General features: G+C 41.6%; 1 protein-coding gene across 1 annotated transcript in view; it reads right to left on the bottom strand.

The window, feature by feature from the left end:
• BCL2 (BCL2 apoptosis regulator) overlaps positions 1–19,152 on the bottom strand; it is a 97,387-nt gene that overhangs the window by 5,685 nt on the left and 72,550 nt on the right. The window lies entirely within an intron of this gene.

Raw genomic sequence — 19,152 nt, 5'->3', positions numbered from 1 at the left:
TAACATTCTCTAACAGTGTTACAGCGTGTTTAACTGTTTTGCCACGTTACTATGCTAGGAGATAACCTGCCTTCTAAAAATGCATATATGTTATGGTTTACAGCAGAAGTTGAGGAGAGAAAGGTCTCCATTATTAATGTAAACCTTCCATCCAAGTTAATTTTCTGCAAATTATGTAGTTAAATTAGCTTCCTTCATTAACTATCTCTAGTTATTGTCAGAGTAAGAGTGTTTGTGGTTCCACCACAAGAGGGCGTGTAAGGTTTTTTAATATTTTGACTTCTATTCACTAGACACTGAGCGGGATTCGAATAAATAGTTGATATTTACTTCCAAAATATGTTATTACATTAAGTAATGTTGGTGAATGTTGTACATTAGAGTGGATGTAAATAGGTAAGATTTGGTAACAGAACAGCCATAGGCTTTGGCCAACAGAGCGACGTGAAAACACGTCTGCCTCTTGCTATTTCTCAATGCTTGTTCCTCTAGGCAACGATCTTGCAACTTGGGTTTCCAAAGGTATATTCTTAAGTGAAAGCAGCTTAACCTTTTGCAGGGAGGATGGAATGTTTTAATGCAAACTCTTCATTCCAGAGGGAAATTGGCAAGTTTTGCTTAACTGCCTGTTTTTTGACACAGACATTTGCAAACTCTGGCCTTAATATTCTGCTGTGCTGTTGCTGAGCTGAAAAAGCACACTCAGTTTGCTGTGCAGCTCTTTGGAAAGCTGCTTTTATTTCTCCTTAAGGCTATGAAGTAACACAATATCCTAAAATGTTACAGACTGGGCTAAATCCTGTTGTCGCCAGTAGAGACTCACTGACTTCCACAGGAGCCTTGTCTATACAGGGAGTTCAAGATCAGGCCTTATAAAAATACAAGGGTAAAGTTCAACACTTGGTGATATTATTATGGGTGAAACAGGGAGGAAATGAAAAAAAACGAAAAAAACCCTCATGGAAATGCAAGTCCTGAGAAAAGATTTTAACGTTAAGGTTTTTGTGGTCTCTGCCTGTGGGGAAGGTCTCACTTCTGTATATTCATGACAGTCGATGCATACACAATATCAATATCGAAATGAGCATAATTTGTGCCTCTCTTCAATCCCAGTTTGGGAACATTCCTCCCAGTTTTAATGTGCAACCATTTCCAATGTTTCAGTAAAGCTCCTGGTATCGGGTATGAAGATAGATGGTAACAAGTAAAACTTGGATACAAGGCAAAAGTATGGCATAACCTATGGCTCAAAAATGTGCAGCATGCAGTACTTTTTTGTCCGAGATTATTATAACAATAACACAAACCCAACCTAATGGTGTCTGCACTATATATTACAAGTAGCTCTTTATGATCGTTCCTCCTCTCCTTCTCAAACATCCTGATTAGGCCTATTTCCGAAGCTTGTTTGAACAGCCTGTCACTATTTGTTTAAGTTTCAAACCTGTTTTAAATAAACACATGTCCATTTTATGTACTAAAACAAGGGAGGTGGGGGAAGGGACTTATGACCCATTGCTGAAAACTATTTTAGCACAAAGAGAACCCTAAACAGAATCTTAACTTTCTCATAAGGTTTGTCTCCTGTAAACCCGTGTATCTGTCACTGGATTTTTGTCACCTAAACTGCTCTGTTTAAAAGAAGAGAATCTCAGCTAAAATAAATAAGATTAGGAAAATTGTTTGAAACACTTAATGTCCTTGGAAAAGCACTCTTTATAATGAAAGCAAGGGTCCCCTTGGCAAATAGACTGAGGCAAGTTCTGGCTTGGTCAACCTTTCTGGAAGTTTTACACAATTGGAAAGAAAATCATTGCAGGCCTTGCTTTTAAGACCTTCAAAATTTAATAGGAAGTTATATCCTGGATGTAAAATTATATCAAGGCAGTTAAAAATTATATGGAAAAGAACTCTTCATTCAGCTCTGTAAGTTTTGAAAGTCATTTCTTAAGAAGCTTTCATTAAGTCAAATCAGTCTGTTGCTGATTTACTGTGCAACTTCACATTGACTGTTTCTGTGAAGTGAGAAAGGTGGTGGTGGGTAAGGGAAAGATGTTCTGCCTAAGCTCCTCTTAGGCATGAGAGCACCTGAGATGCCTGCTTCAACCTACCAGGGCTTGATTGGCAGGCCAGGAAGATTGCCCCAAGAGCACCCCTTGCCTGCTGGACTATACACAGGGAGGACAGAGCATGTCCCTGGCTGAAGTTCCTGGCATTTGCAGGGAGTCCAGGACAGAAGTGTAGTTTGTCACTCTGGGAGGATTAGGAGGTGTAATAGTGCACTGAGTCAGGGCAGTCTCAAAACAAAGAGATCACACTATCCCATTCTTCCGCTGGCCCAAATTCGGCAGCTCTGATCCAAGAAACAAATGTCATCTTTAATTACACGGGCATTCTTTGCTTGCAGAATGAGTAGAGTCCGTTCAGCCTCGGTCCTTTTACAGCTCAGCCTTCACTCCGGCCTGAGAGGCAAAGCACAGCTTCTCAGCTGCAGAAAACGACATACTGCCCAAAGGCTGAGCGACGGCTCCTTACTGAAAATGCAGAGGGAGAAGGCAGTTTCTGCCTAGCATTTCTGACCAAGGGGGCGGTGGGGAGAGCAAACATGAGGAAGTAAAGGCTTCCTTTTTCTACCTGAATCAAACAGCTGGTGAGGAAGTGACTTTATTTCCCTCGTTATCATTGGGCTGGCAGGATATCCTCTTGAGCCACATTGTATTGAATGAAGAGCCTGTCAGACTTCCATTTTACTGAACGGGAATTGCCTTGTGGCTATTTTACGCTGCCCTCTCTGTGACTCCAAAACAAACAAACAAACACACACTAGCTCTGGCTTTTGAAGAAACTTGCACAGGTCTGAACAAGGTAGCTTTGCAACACAGCACGGGGCAGGAGAGGGAATGGCATATGCTTCGATGCCAAGGTTTAGCAGCTAGATGACTTTTCCCTCACCCCTGCCTCCAAATGAATGACATAAATTCTCATAAAAGCTTTCATTCCTGTATGGTAACTCATTTCAGAAAGAGTTTGGGGAGGGAGGGGGTGGACAGAGCTGGTTAAATCGTCCCATGTTTTCTATGCAGTGAAACCTCATTAAAATGTCATCTTGAAGCTAACAAGAAAAGTTCTTGGAACACAAATAATAGACAAATGTGTAGCTGTTCTTTTCCCAAAGAGTTTATGGGTCTTTTATGCAAGCCTATGTGGTGAGTACATGCAAATAAGGACAGCTCAGACTTTGGCTGTGTTGTGCCAAGGTGTGGCGTTTCACAAGGTCAGTATCTTTAGAGATGCCGATATCTTTTTACACCTGGGAGTGCCGACATGCTGGTAGTCCTGCCAGGTGCACATTATCAAATTATAATGGTAAGGAAAAGAAGGTGTCACCACACAAGCCCTGCTGATCATGGAAAAAGAACCTGCCAGGTGTGTGGCTTTGGCACGTGAACCCCTGAACAAATTCCCACCTGGCTTTTTTTCTTTCTCCCCTTCACCTTTGCCTGTGGTAGAAAGGGGTCTATTTTGGGGACATGGTTTAGTGATGAACATGGCGGTGGTAGGTTAGTGGTTGGACTAGATGATGTTAGAGGTCTTCTCCAATCTTCTATGATTCCATGATTCTATTTTGAATCCCCTGTTTCCACAATGCCTGACATAGTCATAGGTCTGCAGCTGATGTGTTAATTGCTGGCTGCATACCCTTTTGTTTCTCCAATGGTCCCTGAGGTTTCTGACTTTGGACAAAACCGGTTTCATCACAGTAGTCTTACCTAACTTCTTTGTTCCTTGTCCTTGCTATCTATTTGTATAAATTCTTGCATCGGTGAGCCTGTGATCTTGGGGATGCATCTTCCATGTCCTAGTCTTGCCAGGCACTCACTGTAAGGTTGTGTGAATTGAAATCGGTGGAAATATTATTTGCATAAGACTGGCTAAATGTGGCACTCAGATGGAAACATCTAAGTAGCAAGGACTAATTGTGGTTAGGTTTTCTTATGAAAAGTGATGCATATGCTTAGAAATATATAAATGTGAGTGGTTATAGTAAAGGAGATAATTAGTCCTCCTGTCAGTGCTCATAGAGAGAGACCCTGCTGGAAGGCAGATTTCCTCCAGACCCCTGAGAGATGAAGAATAAACCTAGGCTTTTAGGAATGGTCAAGCTACCTCTAAACACAGGATTTGTAAGGAGCTGAACATTCAGCTTGGATAGAAACCCATCCCGTATTCAGACTAGGCCACATTCTTGTTAAACCAAGTCAGCATGAGAAATCAGTAATTTAGTCTTGGCGTCTCTACTTAATTCAGTTAGACGTGGCTCTGCAATATGCAAAAGCCCAGACCTAGTGCAGGCTGCATCATTCTCCTATTCCTGGAAAGGCCCACACTATAAAATGAGGTATTTCTGGCATCAGCATAACAGCTGTAATGTCACTACAGCAGCTAGCTGGTGGTATTTAATGGGTGCCACTTCTGAGGGAGCGCTATTAGCAATTATGAGTAAAAGAGGGTGAGAAGGCCTTCTGGACAAAATACTCTATGTTCAACGACATGGTCAGAGCTGCTCTACTTGATCCCTCACAATTTTCTTTTCAGATCTTTTGTAGGTTAATAATCCTATTCAAATATTCTACTGTTTTATTTAGTTTTATTTTCTGCTTAGGTAGAGTGCTAGAAACTGCGTGCGACTCGTACCCAGAAAACAAATGTGTCCCTGCATGTGAATCTCAGTTGCACTCCGACCTGTTCAGTTTTAGGTCACATTCTTCTCCAATTTATCAAACCTGTTCTAGAGAGTTTATATTCACATACAACAGTAAATTTAGCAATCTACTCAATTGTGGATTTGTGAATCACTTTGAAGGAGAGAGCAAATGTCACAGAGCTGCTGGGGAGACTCACCTCATCCCACAACATCAGTCTTACGCCTGCTTCCTCTGAAAAGAGGCCAGATGTATTAGGACCCCTGACAAATCTTCAGAATGACTTTAAAATAAAAATGACAAAATGGGCTTGAATGACAACGTAGGCCTGTTTTTCTCTAAATCTTGCTTAAATTCTCTGTCTTGCTTGTAACTAGTTTTCAATATGAGTGCTCTTACACTGCAAATAGCCTACCTAATTTAAAAGCCCAACTCTGAAGATTTGTCTGCAGCAGGTGCTGCATTGACAGCAGAGGGACACATGAACACATCCCCTGCTATGTTCCCAGCCTGCTCCAGCTGCCTGTGCCGCTCCTGGGCTGCCGCAGAAGAGTTAAATCATGTAACCGCCTGGGAAATGGGAAACGAAAGTAGCTGCTTGTAGAAGTGCTCGAAGTGCTGTGGTACAGTGCTTGTCATCATCACGGCCATGGAGGTTTCATTTAACAAGCGCATCCAGCGGTGCCGGGCTCAAGGCGCAGGTATGAGCAGAGGCAGAGAGGGGAGAGCAAGGCAGCGAGGCTGTCAGCCTGGTGAGGGACCCGGTTCGGGGGGGCCTTGGCCAGAAAAGGCCAAGTGCACATCTGAACCAGATGGGTGACATCGAACCGGTCCGAGCAGGTTGCCCCATCGACCACACTACGAGGGACCAGTCACACATTTCTCTGCTGTTTGTTTTAACATCCCTCAGGGACACACTCCATCCCGTGTTTGTTGTTTCAACACTCAGTTCTGATCCAAACTCCTTGGCTTGACTAACTCACACTCAGCGTTGAGCAAGAGTAGCACAGAGCTGGAGTGGTGGCCTGGGCGTTCCTTGGCGCTCCATGGTGCTCCAGCAGCAACAGGCCATGTGAAACCATCAGCACCTTCTGCAGAAGTGCCACCTGTTCCTCATGTGACTTCAAGCAGGCACTTGGTTTTTTTCTAAATCTTGTGACAAGCAACTGATTTACAGGGCTAGTGAGACAACACAGCTACCACTACGATAAAGTAACCTCACAATAAATCTACAATTTAATGAATAAGTGCAAAAAAAGGCCTATGCTGTAGATTTCAATGGGCAGTTACATTTCTACCACCAGCCACCTGGAAAATATGAATATGCCCATGTGTTTTCTTTGGCAGCCTATACCTCATTAGCAGCTCAGACCATTTCTGCTCACCTGTAAAAGCCTTATTTGAGACAGAGAAGAGGCAGCATTGCTGTCTCTTGTCATTTCCTAAGCTAGCCCTCCCACCAGGAACCATGGGGGAGGTAGACAGGACTTGGCAGTCATGCAGTCTGGTGGAACGAGCTGCAAGTGCTCCCTTTCCAGCATGGTGCATGTGAGAATGGAGGCCTTTTGGTGGCTTACTCCATGTTCCCATCATTTCACATCTAAGCGATAATGGGAAATTAAAATAAGGGGAAGTTCCAGGTTTGCATCTGCTCAGAAGAGACTAGTTTTGGTTGGGTGTCTCTCGTCCTCCTTCTTGTCCTTTCTGTCTTATTCACCATTTATGCAAAAGCACAAGACCTGGGAGACAAATGGAGGGTGAAGGAGAAAGGAAATGAATTAATAGAGCCTGTGTAGTCTGAGGCAATAGGAATTTAGACAAAATGAACTGTCTAAATAGGGCAGGTGAAAACCATCTGTTGTCAAAAGAGCTGAACCTTTCTTTTAAGCCAAGACAGCTTTACTCATTGCCTTGCCTTATGGAGGGGGGGGGCGGATCATAGCTTAGGGTTGGCTGGTAAATCTTCAATTTTTGGGTTCATCCAGAAAGTGCTTTGGCAAATGTTATCAGGCAAGACCTAACAGGGACCATATGAAAAAACAAGGAACAGTAAGAGAGTAAGAATACAATTCACAAAGAGACTAAAATAAAGGACTTTGTTTTGTTATTCAAAACAGCTCAAATTCATTTGCATATGCAGTTGTAACTCATTAGCTATGACCATTAGATTTATTCAAATGCCACCCCGCAAAACCAAAATATGAACCCCTAATAAAAGGCAAACTACCTCTGCCCATCCACCTCCCAAACCAACACCAAAACAAACAACAGGCATCCTACAGGAGAACTGGGATTTTGTCCCATCCAAAACCAAGTACCACTGGGATGTGGGAAAGTGACACACCTCCTACCTATATATATTTTAATTCTTCTATAACAAGAAATAATGTCCTAATGATACAAGGAAGGGAACAAATTCTCTGTGTTTCCTTTTAGCAGGAAGCTTTAAAACTGAAAAATGTTAGACACTAGTAGCAGGAGAAAAAGAGTTATTCTGTACTTCAGGGGCTTTGCTGGTGTCACTGTTCTGGCCATATTCCTGAATGGAAACATCGCTTATACCAGCTGTAGGAGTCTGCCAGCATGGTTGAACTACCTCCCAAACAACGTGAGTTATACTGGCAAAAGGACTCCTCTCTAGTGTAAGTCTACATAATGGGGAAGGGAATGAGGCCAAAATAGTTATCTTCATAGCCTAGGGATGTGATTTTTTCCCCATGAGATAGTTATGCTGGCCAGACTTTGTCATGTAGACCCTAGGAGCTTTTATTTGCAAAATAAGACTGTAATTTATTTTAACCAGATGTTCAGCACTGATCTGTGCCTGTGCATTCACAGCACTCTCCAAGTAGTTTTTACTGTGAAAGACATATACCTTGGACACTGGTAAGATTTTAAAAATATAATGCTGAAACTTTAGGGCTGTGGTGGACTTGTCTTTCCCTTTGGTGGTAATGAGTAGCTCCCATAAAGTAAGCCAGTGTTCTGGGTATTGAGTTTTGTTCCTATCAGTCAGATCCCCTACAGGTCCTGTAAGGCAAAAGTCTCAGCTCTCCTAGGAATCAGAAATTCACATCAATTGTTAGAGCAAGTCATGCAGTTCCTTACAACCTAATGGTTGCTGGGAGCATAGGGTGAGAGCTGAAATGACCTAGGATCTCTCTTTTCTCAGTAGAAAGCAGGAGGTACAAGTGCCAGTCCTCTGAATAAACAGATCTCTCTTTGTTTTCTTTCATGCCTGGTGTTCTTGAGAGGAGGCAGGGGCTGGTTCTGCTACAGGACAGTGATCATCAGAGTGGTCACGTAGCTGTCACTGGAGCCTGATGTACCTATCACTATCAACAAGTTACACATACACATCCTTGGGAACAGCTGAAATACAGCTTAGCCTGCATTCCTATGGCCAGTCATTCAAAACAGAAACTAAAGGATTTGGCTAACTGCTGCCTATTTTTTTTTCATAAGCCTGCATGTCCTTGCAGATCATTCACAAAGGGCTGCACATTTACATTTCCTGTTGACATCCTTCAGAAGGGAGAATGCCAATGGAAATTGGATCTTTTAATCAACAATTTCTGCAGACAGCAAGTCAGATGAAAATTCATGAAGGATTTAGATCTATCATTGTGACCTTGAACTAAGAGCACAAGGAAGGAGAAGGCAGGAAAGATTGGTAATTACTTCTTGTGTTGGTGTTTCCAAGTGAGTAGAAATCTCACGTAAAATTTCAAAGGAAAGTATAAAAAACAGGCCTGTCAGCCAAGGACCAAAAAAAAAAAGCATTACCTATGAAATCATTCTTGAAAGCTTCCCCACTTTCTAAAATAAATAAGACCCCACAGATCAGAAACTGCAGATCTAAATTTATATAAGGTCCTTCATAAACATCATATCTTTTTTTTTTAATATTTCTAAGTGCATGTGGGTGCACACAGCAGATCACAGTTCTACAGAGAGGAAGAGAGAACTGACCTTGCACCGATCAAGCCACCTTGGGGGCAGGTATAGGGGTGCAAGCACTACAGATATATTAGAATCATACTCCAGGCAGGCTTGCTACTCCTGCTGTGAAACTAGTGTAACCACTGTTTAGAGGCAGCTCCAGAATCCCTGTGCAGCCCTGCGCTCTGCCGTGTAGATGTGCCCTGAGGCACTACCAGAGAAAAAAATGATGGATCCTGCTCCTGCTGAGCACAGAGAGCTCTATGGCACCGCCTTCCCTGTATGGCAATGTGAGCTGTGACTCCTGTGCCAGCAGCTGCTGCTGAAAGGCTAGTCTCTTTTGCCCAGTCACTTCAAAGTACCCTCAAGTATTTCATTAACACATTAACCTGCAATTAAAAAGCTGCCCTTGCTTAAGAGCCAGAGGAAGTGATTACATGAGCTGAGGAATTCACGTGTGGTAGAAGGAGAGGCACTAGATATTGAAGTAGGTAACAACAATCATCTAGAGGGTGATCACACGTAACTCTTATGTGCAAACACCTCCCACATCTGTGCCTCTTTGGGTGATGACCTGTGCACATCTAGATGCTCTTTTCCTTGCAGTTCTGCCATTGCTATCAAAGGGCTTCTTGTTCCCCTAGGTCTTCCATCAATGATACCTTGCTGCTCCTACCTCTAAGTGGGAAGGCACAAGGATGGTTTCCATCAGCTTTGCATCAATAAGGGTTTCCTGCCACAGCTGTAACTCTCAGCTGGCAATTTATGGCTGGAATCTAATGTATATGTGACATAAACCCACCCAGGAGCTGCCTTCAGAACCTCCTATAATTAACTGTTGCTGCTATAAGTTTAGACAAACCCAGGAAATCACGTGCAAAATTCTGTCTGATTTGCTATCTAATCTTCTTCTATCTAGGTTCATATACCACACACATTGCTGTGGTGTCTGAGCATCTTGGTGCCTGGATGCAATTCATTTAAAGCCTTTTCAAGTTAGCAGCCTAAGCTTCAGTCCTGACACTTCTATATGCAGCCAACTCTTTTGCTATGAGCAAACTGCAAAGAAGTTTCTTCATAGATTCCCTGAATGTACCAGCTTCTCCTGTCTTCCAGATAATGTAAGATTGGGAAATTTGCCAAGCATCACACTAGACATTCAAATTGCAGTGAGTACATGAGCCAAGGGAACCCAGCCCACCAGAATGTTATTGTAGCGTTCTCAAGAAGTTCTCAGCACTTAGACTTCATTTTGTTGTGTGCCTGTCTGTCTTGTTTCGGAGATGCTCCACTGGAGACCAGAAAGTCATTACATCCTCAATATTATCAGTCAGCTACAACCCATTTGTTAGCTTCAAACTTTTGAGTAGGTTTTGTTTCTTTTTAAGATTGGAGGTGTTTGATCCTGTGGTTACTGTCACTTGAAACAGAACTTCTACTGTCAAGAAGATTTTAGATATACCCTCTTCTGATGACCGTACAATTGAAGCAAGAACACAGACAGGGACCAGCAGTCAAAAACGAGATGAAAAGAAGCTGTATTATTTCTGGATGAGAAATACTATATATGGGTTTGATTGATTTAAGAACAAGTAAGGGAAGAAAAAAGTTAAGAGCTTATCTACACTTTTAACAGTAAAGAAGCAATCCTCCCCCCAGGAGGAACCATTTATAGTGATATCAAAGTGTATTCTGACTCATTAACTGAAATACGTTGTGCTGGTGCAAGACAGTTATATCAGCAAGATTTTGTCTACAGAAGGGTTAGCACCGGTATAATTTATATCCATAAAGAAAGTCAGATAACCAACATGGGCCTACAGTAGAGTGCAAACAAGGCATGAAGCATGGGGTGAACTTTGCAGGCCAATGTTTTGGGCTATTTCACAAATCTGTGTTGTAAAGTTCCTGTGTGTCTACAATGAGAGCGGTTAAAATACAAAGACCCTCAACAATCAAGAGCAATACAAGCATCAAGAAACTAAAAGAAAACCAAAGCACCTTCCTTTCATTCCCACAGCTTTAGCCATAGAGTTGGGGGGGAGGGAAAGAAGATGAACTGAGCTGGTAATCATGGCATTAAGTTGATTTGGCTATTAGAAAACTTTAATTTCAATGTTCCCCATGAGGTTTCTGGTATTTATTTCCTTATTTACTTCTTGAACCTATTTAATACTTTGACCTGAAGGAAGAAGAATTTGTACAAGCAAGAGGTTTCAAAGGTTCAAATTAGTTAAAGATGAAAGAAATCTATTGATTCGTTAAAGGCCGGTGTTCTCAGTGTCACCAGCAATACTATCATAAATTAAACTGTTAATATGCTTGAGGTAAAGAAAAAAGACATTTTCAGTACAAGTTACAGATGGCTTTTGACTGGGAAAAAATACACTGCTTCTTTACATCCTTTTTACTTAACCTTTTCTGTCCCATCTAAATGGCCTTTCTATGTATGTAACAACCACGTGAGGATCAGTGAGTCTCTTTTCATGCTTACCTGACCCTGTATGTTGGTTTCAGCCTAATTTTGTCATCTGTATTCAATCCCAAATTGCACCTCTTAACTTGCACTTCCTTCATTCATTGGGTTTTTTTTCATGCTTTGTTCGTGTACTTACTGTCCTAGTTAGAACAGCTGGGACCAGTTCATCACTGGATGGGTGTAACCCAAAACTGTGTATTCTATAGCCTTCCATGCCATTTCCCAGAAACTGTTATCAATAGACCATTTATACCATCTGCCCAGAGCAGGCCTGACTCCTCAGGCTATAAACGGGGTGTTAAGAGGCCTGCGAGATAGGAGGATGCCTCCCTGTCCTCACACCCATTGTGGAACTCCCCGTCCTGAGGGAGGTACTGGGCATTCCTGCCTGAAGTGGAGGATATATAATCTGGGGGTCTTGGGACTTTTTTAACCACTTATGGGATCCAGAGGAAGACTGCAGACTACTACTCTCAGCCAGACTGCAACCACCACTCTCGACCGGGTTGCAATCACCACTCTTGACCAGACTGCAACAGCACTCTCACCAACAGGTTTTCCCCTCTCCTTTTACTTTGGACTCAGGGAACCCAACGAACACCACTCTGTTCATGCCCCAGGGTTATACATTTGGGTTTTGTGGGTTAAAACCAATGGTTTGTCTGTATAATCGTACTTATTGTATTATTTTATTAAATTGTTATTCTGACTTATAATCTCTCTTTTGAGTTGGGTTCATTTCCCCTGCTGGTTTACCTTTAAACCAGCACACTCACTTTCCTTCTGGTGCATGTTTCTTCAGCTATTTCTTATGTGATTCCTTCTCCCTACGGCTGTGTAACCTTCCTTCCTTCATTACTTCTGTTTTCACTATTCATTTTCAGGCATTCAGAACTGACTTGCACAGTTTCAACAAAGCATTTGTCTGTACACAAGTTACGCCTTTCCTTGATGGTATATTGCTTATTCCTGTCTATGGAGCTGAAGTTAGTGGAGACAAATACATGATTGTCATCGTGCCAGCTAATCATGCTTGAGCTGTGGTCCCAGCAGGTTTTAACTGCAGCTGGCTGCCATAACGCTGAGTGGAGCCTAGGTGGATGTAACTGCCAAGTCACTGCAGGCATTGTGCCAAAGACACTCTTCAAGGTTGTGTTGTGACACAGCGGTAGCTTACAGTGAAGACTAGCCCTGCCTAGTACTCGGTGATAGTCCAACACTCAGTTTGCATCTTGAATAAACCTAAGTTGAGGTGGTGTTCCTCTAGAAGCAAGCAGAGTTGGGTAGGAATGTTTGAAACAAGGCTTAGAACAAACACCAGTTGTGTCTGGTGTTTGCTGTGAAGTCAACACAAAACCATACTCAGGAAGCAGGGATACCTGTGCACTGTACAGCTGCAGACCTGTACACTGAGCCCTGCTCAGTGAAAACTAATGTGTGGAAGGGGAAGCACGCCTTGTATGTTTTATCAAGAAGCTGGTAGCCCCTGAGCCATATGAGAAGCTCTCTGAAGGCTTTCACACTCCTGGGATGGGGAGCAGCTCATAAAGCTGTGTTTATTACATCACCTCTGGCTATATTTTAAGAGTAGATTTAGGAGGAGGAAAATGAAGTTGCTCTTTGTTGAACTTTTTAGATTTTAAAATACATACTTACATCACAGTTTTTAAAGAGGACAAAAGACCATCACCTCGAAGAGATGAAAGTTTGATCCCTGAACATAGGAGCTGCTATACCGAAATAGCCTTCTGGTCCACCTAAACCTTAGTACTTACTGAGTCACCTACAATCAGTCCGTGATTAATACCCTAGTTAAGACTAGTTTCTTCCTTCTGCCTGTCACTTTTCCAAGATACTGTTGCGTCAAGTGTTAAGAAAATCGCTTTTCTAACTTGTGTGCCTCCTGATCTATTTGGCCAAGCTTAAGGGAGTAGCCCAAGTCCCTATTACCTCAATTTTGTTAACAATTCCTTTGAGTTCAACAATGCTCACTCTGTTTCCTTTTCTTAAGCTGGATATTAGCAACAAAGACCTGCTAATGTCTTTACTTTCCAAAAGTTGTTGAAATGCTTTGGAATTCCTAGTTTAGCATTTATTTATTTCTCTTCAGAGATTCAGTTGCATAGCCCTTCCCACTTAAAGTTCAGCTAAATAATGTTCATGTTATCCTTCTATACGGCAGTATTTCCTCTGCCACTGTGGCCCAGTCCTTCTTTCCTGAGCAGTTTGTAGGCAGATAATTATGTTCCACTATATTTCCCTACCACCCATTGCTATTGAAATCATCCTCCACGGCAAAATACTCTGATTGTTCTGTTGCTTTTAAGGTTGTTACATTTGTCTAAATAGTTACGCTTCTTCAACTCCTTTTTCTGATACCTTCCCAGTTTTACTGAATTCCCCGTTTATGCATTTACCAAAATTACGACTCTCCAATGGTCATAATTGGCATCGTGTTCTCTGAATTCACAAGATTTTGCCATATATACAGATGTCTTTAATAGACATATCTGACTAATATGTTCCCCAGATCCTCGTAACTTCTGCCTTATTTGCAGGATCTACTTCTGTTCTGGTCCTCTCTATTTTCTAGGCTCTTCTTTCCTCAGAAGGTTACTGTACTCTCTGTCTAACAAACTAAAAAGCCTTCCTGCACAGTCTGTTCTGGCCACACTGAAAACTGGCATAGATCTTGCTGCCTCATCAGACTTGCATATGAAACTGGAACAGCTGAGTCAAAGCCATTTGCCCTGTCTCAGACCCAGAGTTTTCTATCTAGCCAAACAGTGTTCCTTCCCAGTCTCTCTTACTTACTGGTAAGAAAAGCTCATCCATTGTTTCAAGATATCCACTCTTTTGGCTGAAATTGAGAAGGTTGCTGAGCTCATGTTCCTCTGACTGCATTCCTGGGACAACTGGGGGAGTTTGTCTTGCCAGTCTCATTTTGACTGCTGGCAAAAGGTATCTTTGGTTGCAAAGATCACACTGTCTGCCAGAGAAGGGTGATCTTACCCTCCACTCTGTAGTCAAGCTTCTCTTCCATCAGGAGATTGGCTTCTTAAAATAATACACTAGCCAGCTCGTGCCTGAGAGCCACCCTTACCCTCCCAGACGACCTTTCAGCTTTTCAGCTTCCTCAATTTGTCACAATCATTTGTGGGACTTCAGAATATTTGAAAGTAAAGAAGCAGAAGCTGTGTCAGATCAAGGGTCCTTAACAAAAGGTAAGATATTTTAACTAGTTCCATAGTCAAAATAGGAGTTACTGTCTTTTTATCTACTTGCTTAAATGTTAATAAGATGTTGGACTTTCGGCAGGGCAAATAAGTGTCAGTACTGTATTGCCCAAGAGAGTCCTTTTTCATTGTCACTGTAATGTACCCCACTTCCCTAACCTGTTTTCAGGTTAGATTCCTAAACACATGAGTAGACATCTAAGTGAGTAGACTGAGTTTCACAGTGGGGACCTTTTGTCTTGGTTGTCTGAAGTTAGGCAGCTGCCAAGTATTGAAAGTTTTGGGTCAAGAAATACATTACAATGCTACAGTTTGAATAGGAACAGAAGAAAGCAGTTAAATTCCTGATCCTATTTCAAAAATTTTAATATTATGCATTAATAATCATTGCATTGATAAAAATTTAATTAAAGTTTTTTAGATTTAAGAAATCTTTTCTGAAAATTGTGTTTGAATTTTCTGCACTATTTATTATACAGGGATCAGAGTAGAGAATGAGACTACAAGAACAGAAAAACCTTTCAATAGAGAGGGCTCTGGAACAAGCCATATGAGTATGTAACCAACTAATTGAACATGGAGTGAATAAGTGACAGGGAGAGAGAATGTATGGGTGGAGATTCAGTGCTCCTGGTCCTCTCCATGCAAGAAACAGAGGGATTTCTATTACATAAGGAAAGACAGGAAATTGAAAGCTGGTAAGAGGACATACTTTTGCATGCCATCCTCAATTAGACCATCTTATTACATAAAGTGTTTAAATTAGATAATTGCTACAGAATGCTGAGAAGTGGGTTTAGCAAGCTTCAAAGAAAAATTAAATATCTCTACAGTAAACAAAAGCCATTAACAATTAGTCCAAAATAATAGTAATAGTAGTAGTAATAATAATGGTGGCAATAATAATAGTAATAACAATAATAACAGTAATAATAATAATAATAATGGAAGGCTTTTGTTTGAGGAATTAAATAAATCTGATTTTTGGGATTAGTGTGAGGTCTTCAAAGGGACTATGTAGGACATGGGGAAGGATGGGAGATGAGATTATCCTAAATCCACCTCTTGTGGCATTTCTTTGCCTTCATCCAAAGCAGGTGGTGCTCAGCACAGCCACAGCCACAGTCTGTGCTGGATGCATCATGACTTTGATAAAGAAGGGCAACTTTTAGTAATTGTGTACTAGATAAGCAGGGCAGTTTTCTGTCCTTCCACGTTTATAAAGATTTCCTTCTAAACTTTTTCGTGTTCATCTAACAAAAAGATTTTGATTGAGACAAAACCATGGATTCCTAAAATAAGATTTGTATAGAAAATTTAAAAAAATGAATAACATAGTACCTTCAACTTTAAAAAAAATACAGTATGTCTTTCTATCTGGAAAATTAATGAGACTATTAAGTATTAAAAAAAAAGCTGTAAATTACATGGTAGTCATAATACAAGGTTAAGAAAAGAAGTTCAAGACAGATTTTTTAAATGGGCAAATTCTTTAAAGGCGCATTTTCATAAAATATTTAATGAAAACTAAAAAGTAAAGAGAACAAAAATTAGGTTTTGTATATGTGCTTTATCCAAATGGAAGGAATAGTAATTAAACATCTAATGACAGCAGCATAAAGAGAAGAGGCTGCATTAAAAAAAAAAAAATAGCTGTGTTCCTTACTTAACTGAAAGTAAAGCTAAACAACCTGCTAACAATACCAAATTTAACCACGTGCAAGGGTATAAAATGCTACTGTTTACATAGGGCTGCCTTCACTCCTTTATCCAGCTACAGGTGACAGCTAAGTCACGGTTTTTTGATTGAATTAATCACAGTGGGGAAGCAGGCTCTCCCAGGCTGCTCTGAGGACCATCCCTGCATTCCTGCTCTGTCTGAGGCTGGAGTGAATGAGGTCACAGAGGAATGGATGGCACTGGGGCAGATGAGGCTTCACCACGCCTCAGATGGAGAACTGGATCTTGCAGCCGGGGCAGAGGGGCAGCCTGAGTACAGGTGTTCTCATGGAAGGCCACCCGTAGGATCTGGGACCGGACTGTCTCCCTGCATGTGGTGGTGCTACAGAAGACAACAAAGCCACATCAGTCTGCAAGACTCTATCGGTCTTCGCTTCTTCTCTACTCTCCCTAGAGGACTCCTTGGTTTATTTTTATTTTTCAGCCTTCCTTGAATCTCTTTCATTTCCTCCCCTACCTTAATTACGCAGCACTGCATTATATAATTTCAGATAGAACTACGTGAGCATTTTTAATTACATCAAGTCTTTTAAAACTGATTCACAGAAGAGAATACAGCTTATACAGCTGTAGTGTGCCACGGGGTAATGTAGTAGTGTCTTTCTCACAGTCAGCCGTGCTTCCCAAATTCCCCTCCCCCCACCCCCACTTTCACTCACCCCTTTTCTGACCACTAAGCAACCACTGTCAATCACCTTTCACGCCTCATCCCACCACTTTCACTCTCAGTCATTTGCCCACTGCCTGTGACTCTGTCAGGATGCACCTCACCAAACCATCACAGACACCTACCCCTTCTTACTCACCTCCTGAAGCCTTTCATGCGGGCAAGGATACTCAACAGTAGCTCAGATAGAGCTCTCAGAGTTGTAGTAAATACAGAAAATTCAGAGACAGAGAGGAGACAAGCAAGTAATACAGGCACTAGGTGGGAAATTCCTCAGTCAGAAGTTTTAGAAGGTAGGAGTGTCTCAGAGGAGTTGGGGAGTGCAGGAAACTCATCCGCTTGAAGCACTTCTGCAATGCAACAACTACACCCAGAGGCAGGTCCCCTTAGGTTCAGCAGATACAATGATTGAGAAAGAAACTCTTCCAGGTGATTCAGAGAAGCAGACACCTAATGTGGCTATCCCCACGATGCCCTCTGAAAAAACCTCTCTCCCCCTCTGTTGAGCATATAGGGAAAGTCCTTGCCTGCCTACCTAAACCAGAATCCCTCATTTAATCTCTGTATCTGAGTGCATCATGTGTGGATGGTGGTAACTGAGTACTTGTCTGGGGCACACAGAGGAGTGTTCCTGGAAGGTGAGTGCTACAGAAGCTGCAGAGGATCACCCATGGTGGGAAATGACAAGTGGCTCTTCACGTGCACAGAGCTGGGAAGTCCCCACAAAGAGGTTGTCCATGACTGCTGAGATCAAGCACACATACTCTTCTCTCTGTTTTTCTTGTAAAATGGGTCACGGTATTTCCCTCGGGGAATTGTGTATCATGGCAAGTCAGTTTTTAGCTGTGTTTATCTTAAGTAGTTTTATATTCCTGCATTAGTTTGCTGTGGTAAAAAAAATTGCCATTTGCATATTTCCTCAGTTTTTGAGTAGAAAATGATAACAAGAAAAAGAAATTTCTCAACAACTCTTCAACCTGAACATTGCTTATCTTTTCTTTCAGCCTACTATTGAATGAAGTATCATTTTGAGCTAAGGGAGGCACTATTTGACAGAACAATAGATACCTCTCCATGCCTGTCAAGTTAAAGAGTAGCTGAAAGGTACTATATTCAGATTTATTATCTTACAGAAGTATTACGCAGATATCAAAGATAGTTTTCTCTAAATAAATCTAAAGGCTAAATATTGGAGATAGACATATATGCATATTACATATATGTGCATGTATACAACAACATCTGTGTACTTATAATGCTGAATGGTCTGAACAACTAAGCAAAAAATCAAGACCCATGTAAAGAAATTGAATTCTGTTTGTATTCTGTTACTGTTTTCCCAGCTAATAACCATTCTTTTAAATAGTCTGGTTCATTAGCAGAGTCCACCACTGAGTGGTTACAGATGCATCTATCTTAGACACCGGAAAAGTGGAGTATTAGAGCCTGCACTTCCCATAAGCATCAGTTTCATCCACAGCCTTGAGGTCAGCAGAAGGAGTTCCCATGTTTTCATTTGACTTCAATCAGGTCCTCGATATCCTAAACTGAACCCTCCCACAGTTCAAAGAAAGAACCTCCCAACTGCAAAAAGGACCCCAGAGCTCAGCTTGTTGTTTTACCAGGGGCATGAGGGCAGTATCTGCTCAGAGACCACGCAGACCCTGGAAGAGAACGGTCTGGACCGTGCACTGAGGGTTTCAATTACAAGGTTCATTTAACCCAGAAAGCCTGCTGCAGCAGAAGGCCACAGATGTTTCGTTACTCTTCCTTGGTTCTTCCTATCTTGACAGACATCACAGAGACACCGTGCATAATAAGGGTTTATTCGAGCTTTCCGCTCAGGACTGTGACCTGACCCCAGAACCGCTGAAGAGCCGATCTCCAGCTAGCAGATGCCTGTGTGAGATCTTAGAGTTTTTGTCCTTCACAAATACTTCTTAGTCCCATCTACTGCCAATTAAATCTCCCTCTTGTGATGCAAAGAATGATAGCAGCATTTTCTATGTCCACACATTGCCTAAACTGATAAAATGTTCAATATATATTAAGAATATAAGTGTGCTCAGTCCATTCACAACACACAATAAGTGCACAATTCAATTAACTAATGCAATTCATATTTCATTAGGACAGAAGCTGTTTGTGACCTTAAACGGACAACAATTTCATGACGGCATTGCAGAATTTTAATTAGATAGGAAAATAACAAAGACAAATGAAAACAGAGGGAAAACGCTCTGCCTGGCAGAATTGTTCCACAGAACTTAAAAACAAAAGATGCAGTTGTTCTGCTAAGTTCTTCTTGTTCCCCCTCACTAATGATGCAGAGAACAAAACAGTATTGCCTGCCTTTGCCTCTGATAAACCATTTGTAGAGAAGGC

The sequence above is a fragment of the Manacus candei genome, unplaced genomic scaffold (assembly GCF_025592945.1).
Source record: "Manacus candei isolate 608988 ecotype Guabito, Panama unplaced genomic scaffold, ASM2559294v1 h1tg000049l, whole genome shotgun sequence".
In the NCBI taxonomy this organism is placed as follows: Eukaryota; Metazoa; Chordata; class Aves; order Passeriformes; family Pipridae; genus Manacus; species Manacus candei.
This window is presented reverse-complemented; position numbering and strand designations above follow the sequence as displayed.